Source organism: Dermacentor andersoni, chromosome 8 (assembly GCF_023375885.2).
Source record: "Dermacentor andersoni chromosome 8, qqDerAnde1_hic_scaffold, whole genome shotgun sequence".
Lineage (NCBI taxonomy): Eukaryota > Metazoa > Arthropoda > Arachnida > Ixodida > Ixodidae > Dermacentor > Dermacentor andersoni.
Genome location: NC_092821.1, coordinates 22515916 through 22537384, shown reverse-complemented (window position 1 = coordinate 22537384; position 21469 = coordinate 22515916). Strand labels below are relative to the sequence as shown.

General features: G+C 47.7%; 1 protein-coding gene across 1 annotated transcript in view; it reads left to right on the top strand.

Annotated features, from left to right (window-relative positions):
• Positions 1-21469, top strand: part of LOC129383590 (uncharacterized) — a 52584-nt gene that overhangs the window by 6005 nt on the left and 25110 nt on the right. The window lies entirely within an intron of this gene.

Here is a 21469-nt window from a genome sequence, read left to right as displayed (position 1 = left end):
TCCCTGGCCCGCGATTTTGTTTTCAGGTCATCGTCTATTTATTTATATCCGTTAACGGAAATTTTCGCTCACGGCCAACAGACGCCGGCAACGCGGACACCAGATTTTATGTGGCTCTGCAAGAAACAAAAACAAATAGCCATGTTCATGACTCAGGCTGACGAGCACGCACCGGAACACGACCAAGTACTGTTCCAGTGATTCTAGGCGTAGCAAGAAAGGGGGCTAGCTGAGGGGGGCGTTATTTCAAAATTTTGACTTACGCATGATTCAGCGAACTTCTCAGATAATAATTTCCGGAGTTTTACTTTCCAAAACTACAATATGATTAAGAGGCACGCCGCAGTGTCGGACTCGGGATTAACATTGAACACATGGGGTTCTGGCATTTCGCCCCCATCAAAATGTGGCCGCCGCGGCCGGGGATCGAACCCGTGTCCTAGAGCTTAGCAGTGCTACTTTTCAAATATAATGGCGCCTGGCAGAACCACGAGAATAGTCTCGAACGATAGCACAAACACAAAAGCCAACGGGCTCTATTATGCTCAGTTCGACGTGCCTACTGGTGTAGGAATGACAGAAAGCTGAGCTAGCTGGTAAGGATTCAAAATGCAAAATAGGGTAAAGCGACCAGACAGGGACAGACACAAAAGAAGAGATTTCGAGGGGAACAGACGTGATTACAGAAAGCAGTAATAGCAAGAAAAGAGTAGTGGCTATTCCGTACGTTCATTCACTATCGCACAGGCTCAAAAAAGTTGCAAGCAGATGTGGTGTTAATGTTGTTTTCACTGCTTCCAATAAGTTAGGTAAAATATGCGCTGCTATGCAGAGGAAGAAGGAGCAGGTGAAAGGAAAAAAAGAACAGATATTTGTCTAGTGAAGCACATCTAGGACAATTTTACTGACTGTCGCATGGGTGTGGTATTTACAGTTCCCTTTAGCCGTGGCCATTTCTACGTAGGGCAAACGGGGCGCTGTATCAATCGGGGGCTAATCGAACATAAGAGGACGTTAACCGGTGGATCGCCTTCTAATCTTTCCTTACATTGCCAAGACTGTAACTGCACGCCTGAGTTAGATGAATGCGCGATATCGTACAGGCACAGGAGTGAAGTTACGGGTCTCATGGCCGAGGCATGGCATATCAATAATGGAAGAAGTGCGTGCGTGAGTCAGCCTTCGATTACCTTACATAAGGAAGAGATCAATTGCCTTAACAGTTATCTGTCACGTAGACCGGCACATGTACCCAACTGACACGTGGCATTCCTGAGCTTGCGCAGGCGAGTTTTGTGTCTTTCTTTTTTTCGCCTCAGTGCTCCCTTCAGCTGATACTCGGCGTTCGTGTTGTCCACTTCTCTTGTGTTCGTGTCTGTACGCCTTATCCTTTCTTGCACTACTAGTGTAAATTCTAGGATTACGGATATTCTGGGCTGTTCATCATGTTTGTGATATTTCTGCCCAAAACTGCTTTGGTAGCAAAGAGAAATGAAATCTGCAAAATGTTCGAATTAACTAGTTCCTTCAGGACTGAAATAAACTAAGCGTAGAGACATATATCCTCATCTCAAACGCCTTGCGGACTTCCTTTCGTCACTTGACACTCGCTTGCACTGGAGGCGCAGGGCTGCTTCCATAGAGTTTCGCGAGTTGAGACATTAAATAATAAGTTCTGCGGTTCGCGCATGTGTTTTATTCCTATTTTAAATTGTGTAATACTTGAGAAACAATGAGAGAGCGCTGTTAATATGCCCGAAGCAAGCGACTTGAGCGCATTTGAGCAGAATATCTGCGTTTCTTCGCCTTTTTTTTTGTCGCATTGTGTTGGCTGTCTGTTGCTAGTTGGAAGTGTTTGGAAGCCAGGTCACTTTCTCCAGCCCTGCGAAACTTGCACGTACCACATTGCTACAGTTTATGCAATTTTGTCGCGTCCGCGGCATTTATTGTGCGGATAGCCTTCCGCTGAATCCTCGTTGTTAAGCTGGCCATGGGTGGAAAGATATTTCCTTTCCTGCAGCGAAAAGAGCGCGGATTTAATGCGCGCAAGCAGGCGAACGGAAGTCGCGTAGCGTTTATTTATTCTTTTAGGAATACTGCCGATCTCGCAAGAGATCGTTGCAGGGCGGGCATACATATAAATACAAAGGAAGCACAATCAAGTAGTTTATAAAATGGAAGACACTAAAACACTAGCAGAATTAGTACATCAAATTATTAGCAGCAGTACCCTTGGTATCAGTAAAAGATAGAAATCACGAAAAATACAATGACAGGATGCGCGATGATGCAATCACATTATTGAACCAAATCCCGAAACAGGTTTTAAAAAAAAATTGTTCACAGAAACTGTTCAGCATGTACACTAACTTCCACGATAGCTAATGTTACGCTTCGCTTGAGTTGCAACTGTTAGCGCGAGCGCAAAGCGCAGACACATTCAAAATGAGGCATGGGAAGACCTTTGCAGAAGGCGCCAAAGGGCCGGGAAGAGCAAAACCTTGTCATAGTAGCAGGTGGGCTAGATTACGTCCTAAACAGGGAAGGGACAGGACTGGCCCAGCGCTTGGCGAAGGGTGTGGACGACTCGCGCGAGCGGTCCCCTCAGGTGCAGATCGTGGTGTGCACGGTGCCTGTACGTGACAGTCAGTAACAAAGAGCCGTATAGAGGCTGCTAATGAGGCGACATGGAAAATGAGCCGAGAGAAAGGCTCCGAGGTTGTCGAAGTAAACAGGGAAGTGAGAAGGTGTGGTGGTTTTCAACGAGACGGGAACCACTTCAATTACAGGCTTGCACGAGAAGTGGGCTGGCGACTGGCTGGTCGCGCTGTTGCTTTTTTAGGGGGCCCACGGGCGCTCAGGAGGCCAGAGTAGGTAGTAATGAGGAAGGCCCCCTAAGGGAATATCAGTATATCATAGCCGTCAATAACAGAATAGGGAGGAAAGAAAGAAAGAGAGCTCGCCATGCAATAGGCTACGTAAACATGTAGGGCGGCAGAAGAAAGGAAAAGTGGGCAGATATAGAGGAGGAGTTAAATAGAGAACGAATAGGGATGTATGCGCTTACCGAAACGCACTTTAGGGACTCGGACGAGCCGCCAGTGACTGGGAATTATGTTTGGGAAGGGTGCAACAGAACTAAGTCGGAAAGAAAGGGAGGGGGAGTCGGAACGCTCATCCATCAGGGAGCCAAATGGAAAAGAGTAAATTCACAATGTCAAGAGCATCTTTGGTTATCAGGTACAATGAGTGGGAAAAAAACTTGGCTGGGCGTTACATATTTGTGGACCGGAAATAATTGCACAGAGAAGAATAAAGAGTTAGTGGAATGCATAAGCGCCGATATTAAGGGTTTCGGGAATGGTGCTGAAATTGTCCTATTAGGCGACATGAATGCCCACATACAGGATTTAGATCGCTGTACCGACAACAACGGGAAGTCAAGCAACATAACCTCGTTATCGTGAACACAAAGCCTAAGTGTGAAGGACAGATCACGTGGGAAGTTGGAAACCGGCAATCGACCATTGACTATTTTCTGATGACAGAAGGAATTCATTATAAGTTGAGAGAAATGGTCATTGATGAGGAAGGGTATAGCAGCATAGGGAGTGACCATAAACGCATCATCTTGAAAATGGGATATGTAGTTGGGAAACAGAGCAAGGAGTGCAAAATGGCCATTCCAAATTTGAACGCTGAACAAATAACAAATGTAGTCACTAGAGTCGAGGAAGAACTAGGCAAATGGCCAAATAATGAGTGGGAATATAGTGAGCTAAGTGTAATAACGACAGAAATGCGGAGAGAAACAACATGCTCGTTGGAAAGGAAAAAAGAAACCGAAAAGCTTGTGGAACAAGGAGATACGAGAAGCGATCGCCGAACGACAGAAAGCATCCCGAGAGCACAGGCAGACAAAGAAGGCGCAGTTGCCGCAAGGTGAAGTAGCCAGTAAATGGGAAATATACCGTGAAGAAAAGTGTATGGTTTAAATACTGGTGCAAGCAAAGATAAATGGTGAAAGTGAACGTTGGTCGTCAGAAATACATGAGAAAATGAAGGCCGCATCTAGAATTATTTGGAACAACATAAAATTAATAGGCAGGAAGTCAACAACAATAGAACAACATATCCTAAACGAAGATGGAAACAAACTGTAAAGGGAAGCGGCAATAAATTGCATCCGAAAAATAACAGCCGAATATTTCCAAGGCAATGACGAGGTTGCATTTTAAGAAAAAAAGAGCATGACAGAGACGCTTGTGGAAAAGGAGCTGGTGCTGACTATATTCAACTGGAAGAAAGCGGAAGAGAAAATTCCCAAGCGCACAGCCACAGGGCTGGACGAGGTTCCGGTTAGGCTGATAAATGAACTAGGACCAAAAAGTAAGCAAGGTTTGGTGAAAGCAGTGGAAAATACTTTAAAAGACAGACGAATACCAGACAGTTGGCGACAAAGTAGAATGAATTTAATTTATAAAGGTAAGGGGGAGAAAGAATTCACTCGTATAGACCATTGACCTTTACATCGGTAATATAGTGGCTAGCAATGTAGGCAATCAAATTAAAGCTGCAAGCATGTGCAGAGAACAATGGCATTTTGGGTGAACTTCAGAATGGCTTCAGAATAGGTAGGCGTTTAGATGATAACTTAATTGTTCTTACTCACTGTATCGAAATATCAAGAGTAGAAAGCAGACCGTTATATGTGGCCTTTTTAGACATTACAGGAGCCTATGACAACGTAGACCGCAACATATTGTGGAATATTCTGGAAGGGGAAGGCATAGGCGACGATTGTCTACAGCTTTTGAGAGAGATTTACCTAGAAAATACCGTTTGCGTTGAATGGGAAGGGATGAGGAGCGACGAGAACGTTGATATCAACAAGGGACTGAGGCAGGGGTGCCCTTTATCCCCAATGCTGTTTATGATGTACATGGTGAAGATGGAGAGGGTGCTAGTAGGAAGCCCCCCCCCCCCCCAATATGCGGTTTAATCTCTCATACAAATAGGCAGGCAGAGTAGTAGAGCCGCAGCTTCATGGTTTATTTTATGCGGACGATATTGTGTTGCTAGCTAACAAGCAAAGTTATTTTCAACGTTCGGCTAATATCTTTGGACAAGAAGGCAATAATTTTGGTTTAAAATTTAGTGTTCGAAAATGAGGTGTTATGCTATTCAATGGAAACAGTGAATAGACAGGGCAATGCAGGGCCAGGAAATGCCTCGGGTAAGAGAATATAAATACCTTGGTATATGGATGAACGAAGGCGACAGATATACGGAAACACAGGAAAAACAATAACAGTGACAGGGAAGAGAAATTCAGCCATGATGAAGCACAGAGCGCTATGGGGATACAGTAGGATGCATACGCCCTTGGTTTCAGCGAGAGCAGTGGAAAAGTAAACATGCCCGCAATAGAGATTAGTAAGAGGTGGTTGGAAGATTGGTGGAAGTAGGGAAACGACAAAAAAACGTAGACGTACAAAATCAAAGTTCACAATAGGGGGTCAGGAAATTTGGTTGTGGGAGCTCATCGTCTTTCCTTCTTTTTCTATTTCTTAATCTAGGTAGGACATTGGGCAGTGTAATAGCAGGAGCTTGGTGGCGCAACCCACCGCCCCGTTCCAAAGGGGACGCTCATAACATCCATGCATTCATCCAGTTCGTTTTCTGCGCTCGGGAAGTGGAAAGCCAGGGGCGTCTGCTACGCGCTGTAGTTTTCTTGCCTTATGTTTCTACGCAAGTCACTTGAGGGTATTTAACTTCAATTTTGCAATACGGCGTGGAACTTATTCACCTTTAAGCGTTGTCTTAGTGCTGGAGCAGCAAGATAATGGAAAAATCATTCGTCGGACGGCATCAGCGCGGCCTAGTTCTGGTGCTAGATTTCGGGAACGGTAATGTGGGAGCTGTGCGTGCGACTTCGTTTAGCGCGTTTCTATGCACTAGCACAAAGACGCATTGGAATTATGTGTTCCAGACTCCAGTGCTATGAAGACAGAACCCCGTAAGGGATATAAAGAGAGAGCGCACTGCTGAGTAGATAAGAACTCCGTTCCTAACTTTTGTTGTTGCTGGCATACACTACGTACGGATCTGTCAATGGTTTTGTCACCATGAATAAATTGGAACAAAAACTTTAGTCGTGCTAGTTTTGCTCTACTTTTCAGTGTTAATAAACCGGCTCTTTCTAATAATTCAGTCGATGAATTCGTTAACTTGTATTTATTATACCTTACTTACTGCCTTACTGCCTTCCACTGCAGCCGCTCTTATGAGTTATGTTGTGTACGTAAATCAAACAATACAGGCGTGCTCCAGCACTGGTCGAACCAGAATTTTGTAGACCAGCAGATTTGTATCCGCTGGCGCAAGAGGTCCTTTCAGAGAGATGAGTCGCTTTGGTGCTCAGCATATACATGGATTTCCGCTTGAGGTTATATTGTTAACATGGGTTTCCCGTTGGAGAGCGCATGTTAAAGTGACACCGAAATATTTAGCCTGACATACACAAGTGAGAGGTGTGTCATTACTTATGTAAGTAATAATCAGATACATATTTATTTCTACTTACTGTCAGCACTACTTATCTTTGGATATGTAGAGTCATCTGCCACTAGTGACACCAAGCAAAGGTAGAAATTTGTATATGAAGATCACCATTGCAATTAATTTCGCAGTACGAAAAACAATCGTCAGAGAATAGACGGATGTTACCATGTATACGGAAAGACAAATAGTTTATGTATAATGAAAGTAAAACTGGGCCCAAAACACTGCCTTCTCGCAGTCCAGACGTAATAGGTGCTGAATTGGAAGTTGGGTCTTAATATACACGAATTGTGGCAGAGGGCAGCACACTCGCTCTAGTGCACTCATTCACATTCGCTGGCACTCGTCTAAAAGGCGGGTGTGCGAGTGAGTGTGAGTGGACGAGAGTGTGAGCGGAAGTGAGTGCGAGTGCGAGTGAAGGCCAGTGAGTATAAGTGCAGATGAGTTCGAGTGCGAGTGCCAGTGAGTGTGAGTGGAGGCAAGTGCCAGTGAGTGTGAGTGGAGGTGAGCGCTAGCGTGAGTGGTTGTAAGTGTGAGTGGATGTGAGCGCGAACGTGAGTGAGTGCGGGGCATGGAAAAATTGAGGTGAGTGAGTGTGAGTGACCATTCTCTCACACTGCCGACCTATGATGGGGAGTGCTTAACGCCTGCTTCACCTCCGCCGCGGGTCGGCCCTGCATTGCACTATCTTCGGGGATCGGCCCACGCATAGGGAGTGCTTAACGCCTGCTTCACCTCCGCCGCGGGTCGGCCCGGCATTGCACTATCTTCGCTACCGGCCCACGCATGGGGAGTGCTTAACGCCTGCTTCACCTCCGCCGCGGGTCGGCCCGGCATTGCACTATCTTCGCTACCGGCCCACGCATGGGGAGTGCTTAACGCCTGCTTCACCTCCGCCGCGGGTCGGCCCGGCATTGCACTAACTTCGGGGATCGGCCCACGCATAGGGAGTGCTTAACGCCTGCTTCACCTCCGCCGCGGGTCGGCCCGGCATTGAACTATCTTCGCTACCGGCCCACGCATGGGGAGTGCTTAACGCCTGCTTCACCTCCGCCGCGGGTCGGCCCTGCATTGCACTATCTTCGGGGATCGGCCCACGCATAGGGAGTGCTTAACGCCTGCTTCACCTCCGCCACGGGTCGGCCCGGCATTGCACTATCTTCGCTACCGGCCCACGCATGGGGAGTGCTTAACGCCTGCTTCACCTCCGCCGCGGGTCGGCCCTGCATTGCACCATCTTCGCTACCGGCCCACGCATGGGGAGTGCTTAACGCCTGCGTCACCTCCGCCGCGGGTCGGCCCTGCATTGCACTATCTTCGGGGATCGGCCCATGCATAGGGAGTGCTTAACGCCTTCTTCACCTCCGCCGCGGGTCGGCCCGGCATTGCACTATCTTCGCTACCGGCCCACGCATGGGGAGTGCTTAACGCCTGCTTCACCTCCGCCGCGGGTCGGCCCTGCATTGCACTATCTTCGGGGATCGGCCCACGCATAGGGAGCGCTTAACGCCTGCTTCACCTCCGCCGCGGGTCGGCCCGGCATTGCACCATCTTCGCTACCGGCCCACGCATGGGGAGTGCTTAACGCCTGCGTCACCTCCGCCGCGGGTCGGCCCGGCATTGCACTAACTTCGGGGATCGGCCCACGCATAGGGAGCGCTTAACGCCTGCTTCACCTCCGCCGCGGGTCGGCCCGGCATTGCACCATCTTCGCTACCGGCCCACGCATGGGGAGTGCTTAACGCCTGCTTCACCTCCGCCGCGGGTCGGCCCGGCATTGCACTATCTTCGGGGATCGGCCCACGCATGGGGAGTGCTAAACGCCTGCGTCACCTCCGCCGCGGGTCGGCCCTGCATTGCACTATCTTCGGGGATCGGCCCACGCATAGGGAGTGCTTAACGCCTTCTTCACCTCCGCCGCGGGTCGGCCCGGCATTGCACTATCTTCGCTACCGGCCCACGCATGGGGAGTGCTTAATGCCTGCTTCACCTCCGCCGCGGGTCGGCCCGGCATTGCACTATCTTCGGTGATCGGCCCACGCATAGGGAGTGCTTAACGCCTGCTTCACCTCCGCCGCGGGTCGGCCCGGCATTGCACTATCTTCGGCATCGGCCCATGTATGGGGAGTTTTTTGCTTACCACGCCAACGAGACGAAAATTTCCTTGGACGGTAAAGGTATACAGCTTCGCTGTAAAAATCGCCGCGTACGGATCAGATTAAATAATTGTAAGCTCGGAAAGGGCAAATGGCAAGATAGCAAAGCACCCGAAGTTTCAATGTTGTGCTAAACGCGGGTCTGTTTAGTTGTATTCTTTTCTTGTCAGTATTCAAGCGTGACTTTCCCGATGCATCTTGAATGGCTATCTTACCTCGATTATTAGATTTGTCCAACCAAACATGCAGGCTATCGTAATGATATTAACTGCGTGGTTTGAATAAAGTGTCAATTTGTTTTCATTACCTTTTCTTTCTCTGCACAGAAACCAATAAACCTTGACTAGGTTGCGGACTTTGTGTCATTACTGCACCTGTATTAACCCTTGCTTTGAATGGTAATTGACTATACAGTAAGTAAGTAAGTAAGTAAGGAAGGAAGGAAGGAAGGAAGGAAAGAAGGAAGGAAGGAAGGGAAAAGTGGCGAAAGAAAGGCAGGGAGGTTAACCAGTTTAGCTCAACCGGTTTGCTACCCTACACACACGGAAGCGGGATGGGGGGGGGGTGAAAGATGCGGAGGAGAAAGAACTGTGTTAGTGACACATCGGTTTTCTTTTATGAGGCTGAACTGAAGTTTCTATCGCGCCTATTCTGATAAGACTTTTTACTCCATGTTGCCTTGTACGCGTGCGCGGTCTTTTGGAGGGCTATATATGTCAAGTGCTTTCACCCTCATTAAACAGTTGAAGTAGCACCCGTGGTGTCGTCGTCTTTGTTGTGTGTGTGTTGTTTTGGCGCAAAATCGTTTTAGTATGACCAGGCTAGCGCTAAGGCTGAATTTCACAATTTCCATTCCACGTTCAGTAATCACACATAGATAATCTGCAGCTTCCTTCAGGGGCCGACATGGGCTTTCGGGTTGGTGTTTGTTGCTGCGTATGGTGTAAGAATATGGTGAGTAGCAGGCACCCCTTGTGAGCAATCACTAGCAATACACACACGATTTCTCCAGAAGCTGACGCCGAGCATGGGTAGCGTGAGGAGCTCGTTGGGCTGACACGACGACTTCGCTGTAGGCGCATTCCGAATGCTGCATATACGGCGAGTCACTTGTTGATATATCATTTTGTAAGTTGTAGCGCAGGCAGAACAACACGAACATAGAAGAGACATGCGACAGCGCACGGCGCTGAGCAACCAGCTGGGAACAGCCGTTGTTTACGCACGCCGTGTCTCGTTGCATTGAACTGCAGAAAGCGCCGTTGAGCACTTCAAAACAAATTTAAACTTCAAAACGCATTCAGATTACAAAAGACGCTGTGACGTGCTGCTGTGGCTGTCGGTTTTAAACTCGTGACATGCCCAGGTTTTGATATAAGTCGTTCCGACTGCATACAACGTAAATACACAACACGTAACATTCGTGATGGTAAAACAGAAATTAATTCTTTAACACTTAACTATTTACACGGGCAAGCATTGTCGTCCCATTTTCACACACGAAAAGTAAATACAATCACTGGCACTATACTACATCACACACTGCACTGCACCCACACTGCGTCTGTTATCTCGGAAATTGGGCTCAGGTACGGCTTCAATTTTTCCACATGCGCAATGTCTGTTCTTATGTTATCGGTGAGTTTGATCTCGCAATTCATGGGAGACAGTCTGTTCACTGTCTTGTTAGGGCGTTTATACCACGTGGTCGATTTAACACACGACGGTGGAGCTTTAAGAAGCATTGGTAGTCCTCTTTTGAACACAGCGTCCTTGCGGTGCTGGTAGAAGTAGCCCTTCTGTTTTTCTTGCGCCAGTCTGATGTACGCGGCTGCGAGCTCTCTAGCTACCGCGCCATACCGCGCCATACCGCGCCATAACTGGACTCTTCTTTCGGTTCTTCAAGTTCTCGTCGGCTGTAAACAACGTCTAGTGGAAGCAGTAGATCTCTACCATACACCAAGGAGAATGGAGTTTGGCGAACCATGTCCTGGTACCCGGTGTTGTAGCAAAATACAACATATTAGAGTACATCGGCCCACCTTTTTCCTTCGGTGGTAGTCATGGCAATCATCTGCTTGCTTGTCTTGCTGGCCCTTTCGCACAAGCCATTCGCTGCAGGATGATATGCGGTAGTGGCAGCATATGTTATGCCGCGATGCTCGAGGTAAGCTTCCGTAGAACGCGCCATCACTTGAGTACCGCGGTCTATAATAATTGTGGCTGCGCATCCGTGATTCAAGGCGATCTTGCGCTCAATGAACTTTCGAACTGTCCTAGCTTTTCTATTCCTCAAGGGTTGTCCCTCAACAAACTTTGTCAGGTGGTCAGTGGCTGCGATGATATATTTTTATCCTCTAGAGTTCTTGAAGGGTCCTACTATGTCTATTCCAACTGTATTGAAAGGACTGTGCGCCTCTATCAGAACGAGAAAGAAAATACAGAGAATCATACCTTATCCATAAGTTCAAGACATTGCAACCAATAGGCATAAAGGTTTCAAAGGGAGATTTAGAATCTATTCGCTATGCTCAATTTCAAGCTGTAGGCAACAAAACTTAGTTTGGTTTCTTAGCGTAATTTTTTTTTCTTTTTCATCTTCTTTCCTTTTTTTGTCAGACGCCGTTGACACGCCGGCTAACACGCGTGCGTTGACACGTGGTTGACAGACGGCCGGGCCCCTGGCCTTGTGCACAGCATTCTTTTCTTCGCAATTCGACACGCTAACACACCTTCGCTCGTTGCCGCACCCACCCGCCTTACACCCTCTCCCCTTTAGAAGAACCGCACCTATATATACTGTGGCGAGGAAAGCATATGTCACCTTAAAGAAGACAACTTGTTGAAACGTTGGCTCCTGCTTTCACCTTGTTCTCGTTTTGCTCATCGTCTTACAGTCGCAGTAATCCATAAGGAAGCGATGTCGACATCGTCATCCTCCGACAAAAAACACAGTGGCTCACATACTGTTTAACATCCGCATAAAGCTTTGGCCAGTATTTGTACCTCAGCGGTTCGAATGTTCTTCTGAAGCCCATGTGCCCACCTTACCTTCCTTCATGCATTTCTCGAAGTGCCTCAGCCTTCGCTGAGAAGGAAGGCAGATGAGAAATCGACTGCTGATCGGACCTTGTTCTCTCCTCATTGTGCATCAAAAACTTCTTTTGGGCCCGTTTCTGTTGCTTCTTTGTGCCCAACATACCATTCAGCAGATCCAGGACTGGCGCGAAATGCGCCCTGATGCTGTTTGTCACTCATGTTGCCACAGTATCGCAATGATGGATGGGATGCTGTAAGGACTTGGCTTTTCTCCGGAACGATGGGAGGTATCCTCGAGAAACAATCCGGTGCGCTGTGCAGGATTCCTGATTTGTAGGTGACGTCAAAGTCGAATTCCTGTAAAACCAGCGACCAACAAAGAAGACGTTTGTTACTTTCCTTGTAGCACAATATTCAGCAAAGGGCGTGGTGGTCACTGTACACTTGGAATTTGCTGGTCGCAACTGCTCTAATGCCCATTTCACGGCAAGAGCTTCCAGTTCCGTCGAAGAGTAATTAAACTCTGCGCCTTTAAGTGCCCTGCTCAGATGTAACACAGGGCCCGATATCGTCGCTTTTCATCTTCTTAAGCAGCAGATCTCTTAAGCCGAGACGAGATGCATCAGTGTGTACTTGCACATCGAATTCTGGCTTCTCCGAGAACAGCTTTAGGAAAGCCGGCTGGCACAAAAAGAATTTAATGTATCTAATGCCACTTGCTGATCTTCTTCTCAGGAAAAAGCAGAACTCTTCTTTAGGAGGGATCGTAGAGGTGCAGCGATAACACTGTAGTTGGGGATGAAATTCCTGAAGTATGACGTAAGCCCCAAGAATGACTGGAGTCTGCACGGTTAGAGGAGGCCGGAAAACTTGAACAAATGCCAGTTTCGATGGCTCAGAACTTACACCACCTTTTGTGACAATATACCCACTGTGGTTGCTCAGCGGCTATGATGTTGGGCTGCTGGGCACGAGGTCGCGGGATCGAATCCCGGCCACGGCGGCCGCATTTCAATGGGGGCGAAATGCGAAAACACCCGTGTACTTAGATTTAGGTCCACGTTAAAGAACCCCAGGTGGTCGAAATTTCCGGAGTCCTCCACTACGGCGTGCCTCATAATCAGAAAGTCGTTTCGGCACGTTAAACACCATAATTTAATTTTTTGTGTGACAACATACCCAAGGTAATTATTAGCAGTGCAAACGAAGAAACACTCCTGTGGTTTAAATTTAAGAGCTACCTTTGGAACCTTGAAAAGATGAAAACATATCCCTCAGGTACGAAACGTGGTCTTCAAACGTCAGACTGAAGACTATGCAATCATCCTATGCAGTGTCGTCAATGATTGTATCCATGACTCGTTGACACGTGAAAGGAGCGCCTTTAAGGCCAAACGGCATCTGTAGGAATTCATAGAGACTCCAAGGTGTCACAAAAGCCGTCTTCTGTATGTCTTCTGGATGCATGGCTATCCGATAAAAACCAGACACCAAGACTATGACAGAAAAGTACTTGCTCCCGGTGAGCGCCTGCAGGACATCTTCAATCCTTGGAAAGGGGCAAACAATATCTTCAGTCGCTGCATTGAGCCGTCGATAATCGACGCACATGCGCGTTGTCTCGTATTTCTTCGCCCCATAGCACCGGTGGCGAAGTCCAAGGACTCCGAGAAGGCCGAACTATGTTGGCGTCGATGAGGTCCTTGATCATACTCTTGGCGAGGTCACGCTGCGCAGGAGACAATCTGCGAGGTCGTTGGGAGATCGGCTTTGCATCCTCAATTGGAATGCAATGTTGCTCAACTTTGCAGGAGCCTACATCCATACTTGATTGTGCAAAGCACACAGCATGTTGCGCTAACATCTCCTTGACAACCTGCAGCTCACTTGATAACGTTGTTCCAATGTTGAAGTTGACGTCGCCAATTTGGATTGAGCGATCATGCGGGTCAACAACTGCATAAACTGGTAGTTTATCAAGGTCCTCAGAAGAAGGCAGGCATGAAATTTGGAGGATCTGTTCAGACTCTTCCAGAGAGAATTCAATGTCCTCTATTCAACTTGCTTCTTCTACGACTCCAATTGTCATATGTGATGGAAGCAGGGTGGCTTGAGATGAACCGTTCGTCAGCAAAACCTTGACTACTTGTCCGCATGCATTTGCAATCATGGGCTCCACAATGACTGAATAGCGGTCTTACAAGAGCTTTGTCCCTGTGATGACCATCACACAATATCTGTCGCTGGACACGCGATGCCAGTTCACTGGAACTAACTTCCGTGATAACGCGGGTAACGCTTGCTCCGTAATGAGGTGGACCTTTTGTAACATCTGAGGAACAGACACGGCTAAGCTTTGCAAACCCCAGTCAATGACGGCACTTGAGGCCCGTAGGAAGTCGTCGCCTAGAAGTACTCCATCACGAGGTAGCCTCGTAACCACGACAAATACATGCTGAAATGTCTGGCCGTCGACTGCTACAACAGTTTTGACTTGACCCAAGTTTTCCAAGTGAAGGCCGCTTGCTCCTACCAAATGCAGGGACGAAGGCCCAAAAGTTTGTTTGAGTCTCTCAACCAGTCTTGCAGTTATCAAACTTTTAACAACATCCCCAGATTCCAAGATGCCTTTAAACGTTTGGCCGTTGATGATGACGGGAACGAAAAAAATATCCCCCTTCAGCGACACGAGACACCTGCTCAATGACTGATGACTGCTCGCAGGCATTGGCGTCACCAGTTGATCGTTTCCCTGCTGTTTTGGACTGATGGACTAAAATTCTTCCTGTCACTTCATAAATTCTGCAGTTGGTGGTAGACAACATTTTGCGACAAAATGTCCACTTCTAAAGCAGTTCAAGCACAGTTTACCAATTCTGGAGGTATTCTCTTGGGATCTGTTAAAAACTCGCGGTGAGTAATAAGTCGCATTCCTCGGAGTCAGCTTTACCTCCTCATGTTGCCTTTGAGGCAGGTTTTTTTGTTGCACCTGGTCCTCTGAAGAACCGCTGGACTCGTTCTTGCGCATTTTTTCTTCCTTTACCTTTTATCTTCCGGAGCACGGACTCCACTACTGAAGTTAAAACAGTCTGTGGGAACACCGCCTCTTTTAGCCTTTCATTCTGCAGTTGGAAGCTGCTTCGTATACCATGCTTACATGATTTCCTGGCAGCGGATTCCAATGCCGCTGTGGCTATCGCTCTCTTTACGGTCTTAGAGTGGGCTGACTCATAAGGTGAGAGCTCTTTTTGCGCTCGGTGGGGGTATTTCCAGTGCACTTCTGCTGCTAGGTTGAGCTCGAGGTCCAAAAACTGTAACTCATTGTATTTTGGTAGTTCACAGGTGTATTCCAAACCATGGCTATATTTTCCAAAAAGCTCTGGAATCTCTTTGACAGTTTCTTGATGGTCTGAAGGATCCTGTCTAACACAATTACGAAATCATCTACGTATCCAAATACTTTCAATACCTTCTTTTTGTCACGCACGCTATTCGAAATGCTATCAATGGCCGAGAGAAAAATATTGCTTAAGATAGGTGCTACACAGGTCCCTATACAGATGCCCTTCTTCTGAACATAAACCCTAACTTCAAACTGAACTAGCGTGCAACTAAGACTCCAAAATCCTAATGAAATTCGCAACTGACATGCCCACAGAATGCTGAAATGGAAAAGTGCCTTCCTTTCTTTTCAATACATGCCTGAACAGCTAAACACAACTCCTTATGTGGGATAGAATAGAAAAGATCCTTAACATCGACCGAGGAAAAAATACTTACGGTACTGCAGGACTGCAAAAATTCTTCCACATCATTGGAGTTTTTTTGTTTTGAAAGGATCTTCTATGTTAAGTCAACTCAAATGCTTTAAGAGAAACTAGCTAACATGACCTTGCCAAGATTCACGTTCGCTCACAATACACCGAAACGGAACTTCTTTGTGAGTTTTGGCGGTAAAAACATGCCCAAAGTCTTATCTTTGCACTTATAACGTTTGTTATCTTTCCTAGTTCCAGTTTCTTGCACAGGGACACAGCCTCAGATTTCACTCTAGTCGGCTTGGGGCTTGACGTAGCGAAATTATTTTCCACAGCTCGGCAGGCCTTTCATTTGTAATTTCCTTGCGCGACCAAAACGAAGCCTCCTTCCTTGTCAGCCTGTAGAAGCAGCAGGCATTTGTCCCTGAAGAAGGGGACTACTTTGTTGATCCCAGTCCGGTTGCTCAAGGTTTTCTTCGAAACTGTTCTTGCCAGAGTTTCTACTCCTTCCAGTAGGCACCTTTCCTGGTCTTCAGGTGACGCCTACCCGGCAACACGCCTATTCAAGAGTGTAGTTCATGCGCTGCGGTTTCAGGTTCAAGGCTGAACTTCGGTCCCTTCGCCAGAACGTTTTTCACTTCCTCCGTGACTTGTGCTTGTCCCAGGATTTTTACAGCTCCACTGGACTTTTTGTTTTGGGGCTTGGGTGTGTTGTTTAACATGTGTCACCACCAGAATTCCACCGTTTAAGCCGCAAGCCTCCTGTATTCCCCGAATTTTTTTCTCGGCAGCCCACTCAGGATAATTGATGTGACATGTAACGCGCAAATAGTCAAAAAAGAGCCCCATTTGTCTTCACAATTCCGAACGTACAATCCTACACACCCGTTTCACGTGCCCATTGGAAGGTTGAATGGCACCAAACAGGGCGGTAATTTCACCAGGGATCAGACCCTACTTGAGACAAAACGAAATGTGTCTAGCACGGCATGAAGACCATGTGATGTTGGTGACGAGGGCTGCCATACTTGACGTAGGGGAGGAAGCACATATTGAAGGGCTCACTGTATAAGCAAGGTATTCAAGCAGAACTTTTTGTTGGGCTAGTTAATGCATGTTACTGAAGTACTGTAGTACTGTTACTGAAGTTGTTAGTAAGCGCTCGTCCGTCTCTCTTCTTGTGACGTCTGTTTGGCGCTTTAGTATTTCAGTAACATGCACCAACTAGCCCAACAAAAAGTACTGCTTAGATGTCTTGACATTCTAATAAAATATGTTCCATCGCTTCCCTTGCTTTACGGTAGCAAGCTCAGGCTCCTTCCTTGGTATACCTCGCTATATAACTACGCGTTGTAAGGCATTCTGAACTGGCTTTGCAAAGTAAAGAACTTCCCTTTGAGTTATGATAAATTGTTTTGTTCCTGACTTCATTTTTACTTTTTTGGTAGTTACTCACAGCCGAGTTCTTTTGTCGCAATTCAGGAGATCGTCTCAACCTCTCTCACTTTGTGTTTAACGTTCTTTGTTGCCATTTTGCTCACTGTCGTATACTTGCTGGTAAACTTCCTAGTTCCGTTTCTGCACTGTGAGTCAATGTATTTCCGGTACAAATACTTGAACATTCTCGCAGCCCATTCACCTCCTTTCATATTCCCTGAGTGGTTCTTCGAAATCAATTTTACTCTGAGCTTCCCTCACTTCAAAACTTGTCCAGCCCATATCACCCTGCACAGCTTCATTTGTAGTCTTCCCGTGAGTGCCCAGTGCGAGGCGTTACATTTTCCTTTGGTTGCCATCGAGTACTGATTGTACCCCTGACTTGAAGCAAACAACCGCATTTCCATATGCGATTTCTGGAACACTTACACCTTTCCACATAGCCCAAATCAGCTTGTACCTATTATATCCCCATATCTCTCTATGTTTCATTATGACCGCATTTTTATTCCCCTTCACTATTACTGTTTTGATGCGAAAGCACCAAATGGCACATTGCGCAAAAAAGCCGGCGTCTCCGGGTGCGAAACGGCACCTAAATTCCCATTGGCTGCGACGCCACGCCACGATCGTGCTTCAACGCAACAGAGTGGGCGAGACGGAACATCTGCTGCCCCGGTAGAGCGCCAGCTGTTGCATGAGGGGAGAGGGCATCGCCACTATTTGCCTCTCTCTCCCCTCCACTGCTGTGCGCGCCTGCCAGCCTCGGTGGCCACCGCCGCTTCCTGTCTCGTCGCGCAGGACGTTAGCGGCAAGCGGCGTTAGCAGCGCAGACTGCTGCTGCTTACTGGCCCGCTGTGGAGTCTGAAGCATCTTAATCCGCCTCTTTCATTTTCCTGTGCTGCCCTCTGTCGCACGCCACTGAAAACGTTTTGGAAGGGTCCCGGGGCTTTCGGCGGTTGCTTTGTGTGCCTGCGCTCACGTTGAAGACGCGTCGGTTGTGCGTTTCGTGGATCGCCAATCATTATTAATGGCTTCTTCGGGAAAGCATGTCGTTCCTGAAGCCATGTCGCACTCAGTGACTACTGGGTGAGCAGGCCTGAGTGCGCTGTTCTGCAAACAGTGCTGCCGATAAAGGCACGCTGAGTTCCGTTCGGCGGCACGGCTGCCTTGGAATTCGTCAGATTTCTGCACTTGGACATCACTTTGTGTTCTTTTTACACATTCTTTAGACGTTTCACATATTCAAAAAGTCTTCTAACGCAGCCTTCTGCGTGAGATTTATTAAAGCGGTGCACTTGTTTACATCGACATCTACAGCCGCAGGTCGTTGTTATCGTCAAGTATTGTGGGAAAGGTCCATCGCTGATGTGAAATAGTGTCAAAATGTAGCAAAACATGCATATCTGCGCATATGTGCCATGTTGTTACACCCTGAGACGAGTCAATATGAGCGGCCGAATCACTTAAACAACGACAAATGTGATCCAGACACATTATTACGGGCTGTTAACTCATTGTCGCTTTTCTTTAACTCCATCATACTTACAGTTTTAGCGTCATATAGAGCATTATTAGAGAAAACTGTGCTCGCATAAGTGCTCATTTGTAGGCCATGTTGTTCTCTCACGCAAACGCGCGAATGCCATCGCTCACACGACGTTGGTATAAAAGAACGAGGCGGTTGTTTATGCTGCTGTATACCGAATACAGCGTCTCTTGTTTGCCGCTTGACGCACAGGCAAACAGTGTATCTCTGAAATTGAGAAATATGTCCGAAAAGGAACACGTACAGGCCCACCCATATACGCAGCGAATGCGGCCGACAGCCTAGAGGTAAGGTGACGTACACACGTTGGCACAGCGCTGTCTCGTCGCTTATCGCTTATTATGTACGCATCGTGCGAAGTGAAGTCTAGCCGATTTCCAATCGCTAAGGCTAGAATTTAACTATAAAAGTAGTTTAGTTCGACCTAACTGCTTACATTTCAGTTCAGATCCGCCGGTAGCGAGTGCACGAACTGGACGGCGCGAGGTTAATCTTTCGCTGAACAGGATCGACATTGGCTCAAACTTCGTGGGCACGGCTTGAGAGGGTGAACGCTTGTGCATTTCAACTCGGTAGGCGTGCTTGACTCATTTTGAGTACGGCTAATTACTTATACAATCGAAGACGTTGTCCTTATTGTGTTGTCGGTTCGACTGCCGATCGCGCGGGGTTCGGTCGAACGATGGTCGGCATGCTGATTTTGCATGTGCCTTCGACAAGAAAGCCTGTCGCAGTACAACTCGCGCTCGTCGGTTGCGTCGTTGTCGACCTGGTATGATAAAAAGGTTTCAGTGACGCACAATAGTCGGTCAATCATTGGAGTGAGCGTCTTGTTGGTCTCGTATCGACCCAGTGTTGCCGCGCCTTACGAGTACGTGCAGTCAGGAACGCGCTGCCACCACCAGCAAGTGAGGACCGACGCTGCAAAGCGACTTCGTCAGCAACGTGATGTACTTAAGTGTCGCCCAAGTGTAACGCAGGGGCGTTTCCTTAAATTAGCGAACCATTCATGAAAGGCGGCAACTACCTGGCTCACAGTGCAGTCCGGACAACTCGGACGATGGCCTGGCCGCTTTCTCTTGTGGAGTTGCGGTCTTACGCTACGCACGTTTTCGGCACCGCACCGACGTCGAGCTACCAGTAGTTTCAATGCGGTACACGGCACGAGTGCTTGAGGCAGCGCGCGTCTGAGCGCTTTTTTTTTTTCAGGGGACTTCCCGGCACGCGGCCACACGCGCGACTCTTCCAAAACGTTTCGCGACTAATCAGTTAGGGCAGGGCGCATGCGCCGTCGCGCCATGAAAGAGGCGGATTGTCGGCGGCAGCAACTTCGGCAGTAGCAAATATGGCCGTCCACGCCAGTGTACCGTAGACGAAGCAAGGGAGCGGAAGAACGCAGCAAAACGAGCGAAGATGCGGAGGCACGTCACAGCGATGCTCTCTCCCCTCACGCAATACCTGGCGCGCTATTGCGACAGCAGGTGTTCCGTTTCGCCTGCTCTGCTCTGTCGAGGTTTGCTTGCGCTGCAGAGTTCATCAGGCGCCGCATTCTGCCGTAGCAGAACGTGTGCATGCGCACTGCACCTATGCTTCTATGAGCTTAATGTACTCGACCACCTAATACAGTGCGAACGTAGAAAGTGTAAAAAAAAATATAGCATACCCCGAAGCAAATCTTGCAAACATTACTCACAGTGCAAAACTCGAAGGACCGCTGAGCGGCGTTCAGTTGGACGTTGATGCTTTCGTATTCAAAATCCATAAGAAGTGGTTAGGTTCCCTCGGATTAGTCATCCGTGTTTCCACACTTCTATTGCTTACGTTTGTCATCCACCAAGGTATTTGGATTCTTTTACCTGAGTTATTTCGTGGCCCACTATTGGCACCGTCTGTTCACTGTTTTCAGAGAATACCGCGAGACCTGATTTTGTAGCGCCAAATTTCAATCTTAATTTCACAGATGATAATGATTCATGGGCATTCCCTTCGAAACGGCGCGGGGGCAAATCGTCACCTAGCCTGCTTGAGTTACTCAGGTGTGGTAATGTTATCAATGTTTTTCCTGCTAGCATTATTGTAGACATCTCTTTAATCTTATCTATCTACCTTGTACCGTTGCCTATGCCTGTAATAGATCCGGTCTCTTCCCTGATGTTTTCCTACCAATACTCTAAAAGTCGATTGCTTATCTCGAGTGCTGACCGTTTGGTACTTCCGTCTACAATAAAACAAGTACTTCTGGAAGTTGTATATTACGTACTGGTCTCGCTGCGTGAATCCCTTAGCATGCTATTAGTATGTGCTGTGTGGTTTCCGGATTTTTGCTGCAGCATACTCATGCCTCATACAAATGTGAGTATTTGCTCCGGTATGTTTTCAACCGAATATTTGCTCCGGTACACTTTCAATTACCATTTACTTGGTTGCCTAATTTCCTGACCTCTTCCTCCATTCTGTGTCCACGCTGTTTAAATACAGATGCTTGTGCACTTTAGCCACCCATTAATTTTATTACATGTTTCCGAGCCTTTATTCAAGAATAATTTTACTCTGCGCTTCTCTGACTTCAAACAAGGCCCAACCCATGTCCCCTTGTACTGCCTTCATTGTGGTTTTGCCGTAGGCTCCCAAAGCCAACCGGTCCGCCGATATTCGCTGAACTCTAACCCCGACAATGCATCCTATTTTGTGGACGGAATGGCATTTGCGGGCGTCAGCGCTGGCACCATGACACCTTTCCAGATTCCGCGCACCCACTCATGTTTTTTTGCTACCTCAAAGTGCCCTATGTTTCATTATTGCTACATTCCGCCACCAACTCGGGCACTCCGCGTCATCTTGTGGAGGACGCGGCAGTTAAGTGCGATGGCACTTGGCGGCGGCATGACAAAGGCTGCAGCGACACAGATACTCACATCCGACCCTGTTTATGGCTGCTTACACTCCTTTCTTATTATAACCTTAGG